At 34.5% G+C, this 7,068-nt stretch overlaps 1 protein-coding gene across 14 annotated transcripts in view; it reads left to right on the top strand.

Moving 5' to 3' along the window:
- Positions 1-3,034: 3,034 nt before the first annotated feature.
- LOC1275137 (protein qui-1) overlaps positions 3,035-7,068 on the top strand; it is a 42,802-nt gene continuing 38,768 nt past the window's right edge. For 4 of the 14 annotated variants that reach the window (XR_009764686.1, XR_009764675.1, XM_061643001.1 and 1 more), the window contains exons 1-2: positions 3,035-3,226; positions 3,998-4,087. The gene's annotated coding sequence lies outside the window, so the exon portion shown is untranslated. Of the gene's footprint in view, positions 3,227-3,976; positions 4,088-7,068 lie in introns of all 14 variants that reach the window. The other 10 variants (XR_009764679.1, XR_009764681.1, XR_009764678.1 and 7 more) reach the window with 10 other exon arrangements.

Here is a 7,068-nt window from a genome sequence, read left to right as displayed (position 1 = left end):
GCTCTGGATTCTACATTAATAGCTGATATTACCTATCTCCTATGCTAGATTATCTCTATTTAATAAGCTTAGCGATCCAGAAAGTAATAGAAAAAAAAGAAATACATCAACATAAACAAGGAAGCTTTATTTAGCCTAAATAGAGACATAGGGAATAATAAAACGAAAACATGTTTTATTCTGGTTTGGAAAACATGCTGAAAAGTGTAGTGGTATTGATGAAAAAGACCTTAGATGGTAGATTTTCTGTTTGAGTTTCACGCAGCGATAGAGATTAATCGTGCGCTTCATTTAATTCTCGGTTTTCCCATTTCATAAACAGGATGCTTTATTGCAAACCGTTGGGGCGTCGATTAAGCGAGTCTGCTGCTAGGACTAGGAAAACTTGAGCAACTGGAGAAATGCTGCTCATAATTTATATTGCCGTTCAGCTTCAAATCGATTTACTGTCAGTGTAGGTAAGGCATCGTGTGGAAAACAGTAGCGTGGTAACCTGCTGGGGCGGGAGTTTCCAACTCGGAAGCTAAAAGTTGGCCTAGTCGAAGGTGAAGCATTCCAGGAATATTCATGCGGGACACGTCACGTTTCATCCGTTCTACGCTAGACGAACCGGAAATTGGAAAGGAAATTGTATCATATTCAATCAATTAAATCTAGCATCTTCGTGGTACTAAATTTAGACCAACTGTGTGAGTGTGTGTTTTATTACCGTTTAGTTGTAACAGTGCTATGGGTCAGCTAAAACACAGTTGACCTGAAAACATATGAAGTATCAGGTTGAAATGTGATGCTCATTCCGCATAACTTATAAACAAGAGTGTATCGAAATTTTTTCTGAACTTTGATTAAAAATCTTAAGTGATTTATAAAAACAAGGTAATTGAAGTACAAAAAAACCTTTTAAAACTGATAACAAGACATGAATTGGGCAAATATAAGAAAAAATGTATAAGAAAACACATTTCAATGATATATTTTTATTCAGACCTGATTCGTCATAATATATCAATATATTGTCAAAAGTGCAATTTAATAACAAACCCATCATGAGTATAATTATCGTTTCTCTTCCATGTGGAAGAAAGCCCAAATGCATTAGGCATATTATATGAATTATATGCATGCATAATAAGAAGAAGGAGTATATTTGATTGTGTCAATCATGTGTGCCATGTTTATTGGGATTCGTACAACTATACTGTTTAGTTTTATTTCATTCGGATAAAACAAAGAATGTTTAAAGAAAACACTCTTATTTCGTTCTCCAATACTGGGGTCTAATTATACCCCATACGAAGAAGTAAAATCCACGAAGTGGAAAATACTCACACTTGTGATGCGCAAGCAATATGCAAGCGCAAGTATGAAAGTGCGAGGAACGTCATTAAAATCGCACAAACACACAAACATTGCATGCTTTTTTACTTTACTGCATGGTGAAATGGTTTACGAGTAGAATATGTAAATATTTGCAAAATAGTTGCTTCAGATGTGTGTGGATTCAAGGAGACTTCTTTACAACACCAACAGCGTGATATTTCATGCCTGATGAGTATATCTTAAATAAAAAAATGTTTCAAAGATTTAAATTCGATGATGTAGATCGAAATTATGTTATGAAAATGTTTTATCGAATGTGTCATATTCGTACTCGGAGTTAAAAATGTAACCGTCTTAGTTAACCTCGGGCCAAGAGTTATCATTCTGTTGAAATATGGTTAATTAGATGTATGCTTGGTACTGCTAAGAAGATGACATTGGGTTGTTTAGATTGAGTGTGTGCCAACCGCATGATATGCGACTCGTAGCACTTGTTAATAGCATGGCAAAGAAAAACTGAGAGACTCAAACGTGCTAGTGAACTTTGTGTACATCTTCTAAACTGTAAAAATCTTAGCACTGAAAATGATGCAACGTACGCGTTGCTGGAGGAGGCAGTTTGTAATGTAAACATACTTGGGACGTTGCTTTTGTTTTACCTACAGCATTATACCACCGTGTAATGAGCAGTGCATGTGGTATGCTGGTGGAGACCTGCATCTGTTTATGTCTCACTATCGAGCAGACTTTCGCGGGTGCACCTTCTTCAAAGTTGTCGGTAAAGTGGTGGTGTATTTGAGTCAACACAAATTACGCAAGGTTGAGTGTAGAAGAGATAAACTGAAAAGGTGGTTGAAAGTAAACAGAGTGGTAGCTGCAGGGAAATTGTCTTGTTCAATGTTATCTGGCATTCTCTCGGGTGTGAAAGCAGATAATCGTTTTAAATATTGGTCGTATGAATTAAACTACACACAACTTCTTGTAGTTTTCTTCTTTTGTAGTCTTTTCGCTTCAAAAAAAGTTTTCTTCTTAAAAAAAACTCGATGTTTTATAAATTATTTACTAATTGTTAATTACAATGTACGTTACAAGTTTATTTATCCAATGACATATGCAAGTGAATTGTATTATTGTATTTAATCATTTTTTATTGATTTAATGATAATTTAATAAATTATTTATTTTTTAAATTATTAATTTTTTTATTTATTTCTTTTATGTTAGTGAAACTCCGTTCGTAAAGCTAGTGACATAAACAATTATGATACCTTGTTAATTAATCTTTCTAGCAACCGCGCAGCGAAAAATATGGATATTGAAATCTGTTGATCGTTTTAAACTTGTCAAACCTAGTGAACTACACCTTGAAAAAAGCTTTCGCCTAAAAAGTAACGTACACATCTACTGTGAAAGAGACGGAAGCTAGAAAGTTTCATGGCGAGTACGTTTGTTTCTTGCGAGAGCATATGCTCCAATTTGGAGTATCCTCATGCGTGAGGTTCTCTTGTTTTGAAAATTCTCTTTCGTTTGATGCTCTCGAATTTCTTCAACTCTCGGCAAATGTAATTCTCCTATACATTTTGCTCATCTATTCAGTGTAAGTTTTCTCACTCTTATTCTGCTGCTGTTCTTATCGCACAAACGAGATAGCTGCACACACAGCCGATGCTACTAAGCTTGCTGTAACAGGTTGGTATCGGTATCGGTTTTTCGTGAGAGCAGGTCAGTTCGAGATAAGCTTTCCGTCAGTGTGGTTGAATATTGGTTGGTTGGGGTTTTTTCCACAGCTCCAAAAACTGAGGACTATACTTCTGTGGTTAGTGTGATAGGTTTTTTTGGTTTTTAAAACTTGTGCGTGAGTGTATATGAATGATTTAAAAAATGTGGGTGTGTATATATGATTATTGTGAGTGTATTTTACACCTGAAATTTTTATATGCAGCTATGAGTGTAAAGTTAATGAGTGTTCCCAATAGTTTTAGTGTATGTTCATAATTATTTTACTACACGTGATTGGCAGCTATATTGCTTACACTGAGTTTCTTTTGAAAAATAGAAGCGATTCACGTGCAGTTAACCGCATCTGATTCTGTGTACAAAAAGGCTGATCTCATCGGAAGAAAGAAAATGAAAAAAAAACAAACATCTAGGTTTCGCTCAGCTCAGTTATACGTTCGAGTAACAAAAACTAGATTATGGGGTTTTGTCCTTTCCAGTTATTTACCTGTGTGTTTGTGGCAGCAATTTTTTTATCTGTTTTTTGTAAAGCATGTGACGTGCACATTTATACAGTTTATAGAAGTTTATTGTATGTAAAATATGATAATATGTGATTGGCAACAATGTCCAATTAAGTGGAAGTGAAAATCATGAAAATAATAAAATAATTATGGTTTAGGATTTAATAATATGAGTTATCATCTTAAACATAAAACAACTGTTATAGAAAAGTTATATTTGAGCTAGCAAAATATGTACGTGTTCAATTTTTATATTCTAATTGGTCGATTGCTACCCGCATGTTTGTCAATATGATTTATGTGAGTGTAATTGTAATTGTGTAAGTGTCATCCAATAGGTACCTTCTTATTGTTCATAGTTATGTTGTTGATATGGATGCATTCAATTGAAAAGAATTCTGTTATTACTAATTTAGTTCCATGATTCAATTATACAGTTCATCAATTGTATTTTAAGACGTTTTCGTGTATTCGGTGTATGAAACTAAATCAAAATCATCATTTTGGAATATTTTTTCATTAATAAGGTAAGTCTTATTGGAGTTCAATAAATTAACAGGTGTGCCTATATATTTTAAACAAGTAGGTAAAATGTGCTTGAGATGATAATCTTTGCCGAATGTAATCAATGTATTGTTTAGATTTTGTAACCATAAAGTTAGTTGGTCTATTATTAAATGCCCTTGAAACTGTTTAAATAAACCACAGCGGCCGAAGTTTGTTGATTTAAGGTTGCTCATTCATGTTTAACATCACCTATCGTTCTTCCAGCTCCAGTTTGTCTTGGAAATATGTCTATCACACAACGTGTTGTTTCGGCGGTTGAGTTTGCATTTGTTTATAAACAGAATTCAAAAACGTGGAGGCGTAATGTCAGTAAAAGTTGCGTATACGGAATTCCTTGCACAGTACTTTAATGATACGGAATATCTTAAACATAATTGCAATGATTTTTTAATTATATTAGGGTTTTAAAAGATAATAATAAATAAGAGGATAATTGTGAGAGGCAAGGTGATTAGTGAATTTGTGTAATTTGAGGGAATTTCATACATGATGAAGATTAAACTTCAAATTATCGCAATGAATTATGTTTGTATGCAAATACTCAGGGGCGAGCCTATGGTACAGTCGCCAGTTCGTACAACTTAACAAAATTTACGTCGTGGGTCCAAGCCTTATAAGGACCGGTCCCCGTAGCAAGGATTGACTATTCATCTGCGTTGTAGTAAATAAGTCTCGAAAAATGTAAAAGGCCAGCCTGACCGTGTAGGTCATTATGCCAATAAGTAGATATGGTAATACAGTGGAACTTAACTGTTAACAGGTAAAATCTCGCATAAAGAGCAATATATTTTGTATTCCTGGTAGATTTGTGGGGTCCGATGTCAAATCAAGATCATGCTCGATTAGCATGGAACATTTCTTTGATTTTGAATGAGAGTTTTGATATTAAGCATCATTTCATATAACACTATTGCCAGGTGAAAAAGTTTCGTATGCAAAAGTGTGTGGTATGTTGATGAGTTTTTCTTGCGCGCCTTTTTGAATTTACTTGTTGATCAAGGCGAGAGTTTTCCCTGCCAATTACTGCTACTTCGAGGAGTTTCTTTGACTACAGATATGGTGTGCAAGTGATTTGATGCCAATCAATATATGGAAATCGTATTTGTACCATACATATTTTTCAGTTGTAATGAAATTGGCTTTATTTTGGAAAACTAGCAGATACCAACACAAACCAATAAAAAATTGTTATAAATTATGTTTTCGAAAAAAATCCTGATCAATCAACCATGGCGTCCTTTACAGCACGAGCACTCTAAAAATGAGCTATGTTTGAAGCAATGTTTGAGTACAATAGAGGATATAATGATAGTAAAATAGTACAAAGTAGTTGAAATATTGTCATCGAATTTTAAAATTTATTAGTTTGAAAATAAGCTAGTTATAATTGTTAATATTTAATTTGATTCGATACATTAAAACATTGCTTTAATATCTTTGATCAAACAGCACTTATCTTTATTGTCAAATGCCTTTCACGTCTTCCCCTTCTACTAGAAACAAGAGAATCCTAAATGATACGAGCATATAACTTGACTAAATGATGTGATAAACTCACATCATGTTGTAAAATTTGTAACACCTCAACGATATGCAGAACTAATCTGTTTGATAAATATGACTAAAACTATACTGGAAGGTGCACTAAAACATACTAACAAATGATCATCACAAAACGAACAATCAACTATTCTTTATTTTATGAGTTGGCAATGCCGTTTGCTAAGCGTCGGATAGTAAAATAAGTAAGTGACGTTTGCTAGGAACCTTCACCAAGTAGTTAGCGTCTTGCTACTGGCATCGAACTACTGCAGCAAGAGTACGAATCACCAAGCGCCTCCATCATAATCTAAAAAGCACCATGCCACTCCATATGCTTTCAATTAAATTACTATTAGACTTGACAGCTGTGGCAAATCAGCTGTAGTGACAAAAACAAACAGTATCTATGACATTGACGACGAGATGCTGCACCGAAATGAATAGAAAAGGGTTAGCTTGCTTAGGTGCGTACTGTTTTAAGCCTGTTAGATTGCCGTTAAAGTGAGAGGCTGGAATTTGTGCACAATTGTTTACATAATTGTTTACGCAATATTATTAATATGTTATGAAATTCAAAAAGAAGAGAGAAATTGTTTTCATTGATACTCAGAGATGTTTTCGTCCATCTAAATCGAAGTCTTATCGATTATTTACAAATTTTATCTGGTAACATCTACCAGACCACGCACCCACATGGTGTGCAGTACAAAGCCATGGACGGATATGGTCGATCCATTATCAATGTACACTGTACGTACACATCAAGGTGTTGGTGTTACCTTGGTGATATTCTTTTATATCAGTTTGCTTGATCACCCAAGTTCGTTCAATAGATGTAATGATTCCATTATGTAGATTTTATCACAAAAAAACAGAAACACTTTATATAAATGCGTTCTGTAAAACAACACAACACAATAACACAAATTGTTTTACCTTAAAAATTCAGGTATATATTTTTTGTGAAATTTGTAGTTCACTATTATTGCTATTTCTTTTTGGTGTAGCGACCTACACGTTCTTGCTACGGAATGACGGTTTGAAAGATAATCGATCTCGACCGGCCTTGTAGCAACCTGTGTTTTCTGGAGTGTATAAAAATTGTTTTGCTACTGCATTACATTAAACACGTTCTTGCTATTACACTGTAACCGCAACTCGATGCCTTTCATGTGAAACAACACATTCTTCAACCTATATGTTGATTTTTTACGTTTTGTTTGTTTGCTTGCCTCGTGTGAGACTGTTACATTATTTGGTTTCTAACACATTCGCAGACGTGTGTCCACAAACATTAGAATCGTTTGCTTTACTCTTGGCAAAGGTCTCTATCGTAGGTAAGGCCGATAAGTGAAGATTATCAGGGTGGGGGCGCCTTGCAGGGTTCATTGGAGGATAG

Source organism: Anopheles gambiae, chromosome 2, assembly GCF_943734735.2.
Source record: "Anopheles gambiae chromosome 2, idAnoGambNW_F1_1, whole genome shotgun sequence".
Lineage (NCBI taxonomy): Eukaryota > Metazoa > Arthropoda > Insecta > Diptera > Culicidae > Anopheles > Anopheles gambiae.
This window is presented reverse-complemented; position numbering and strand designations above follow the sequence as displayed.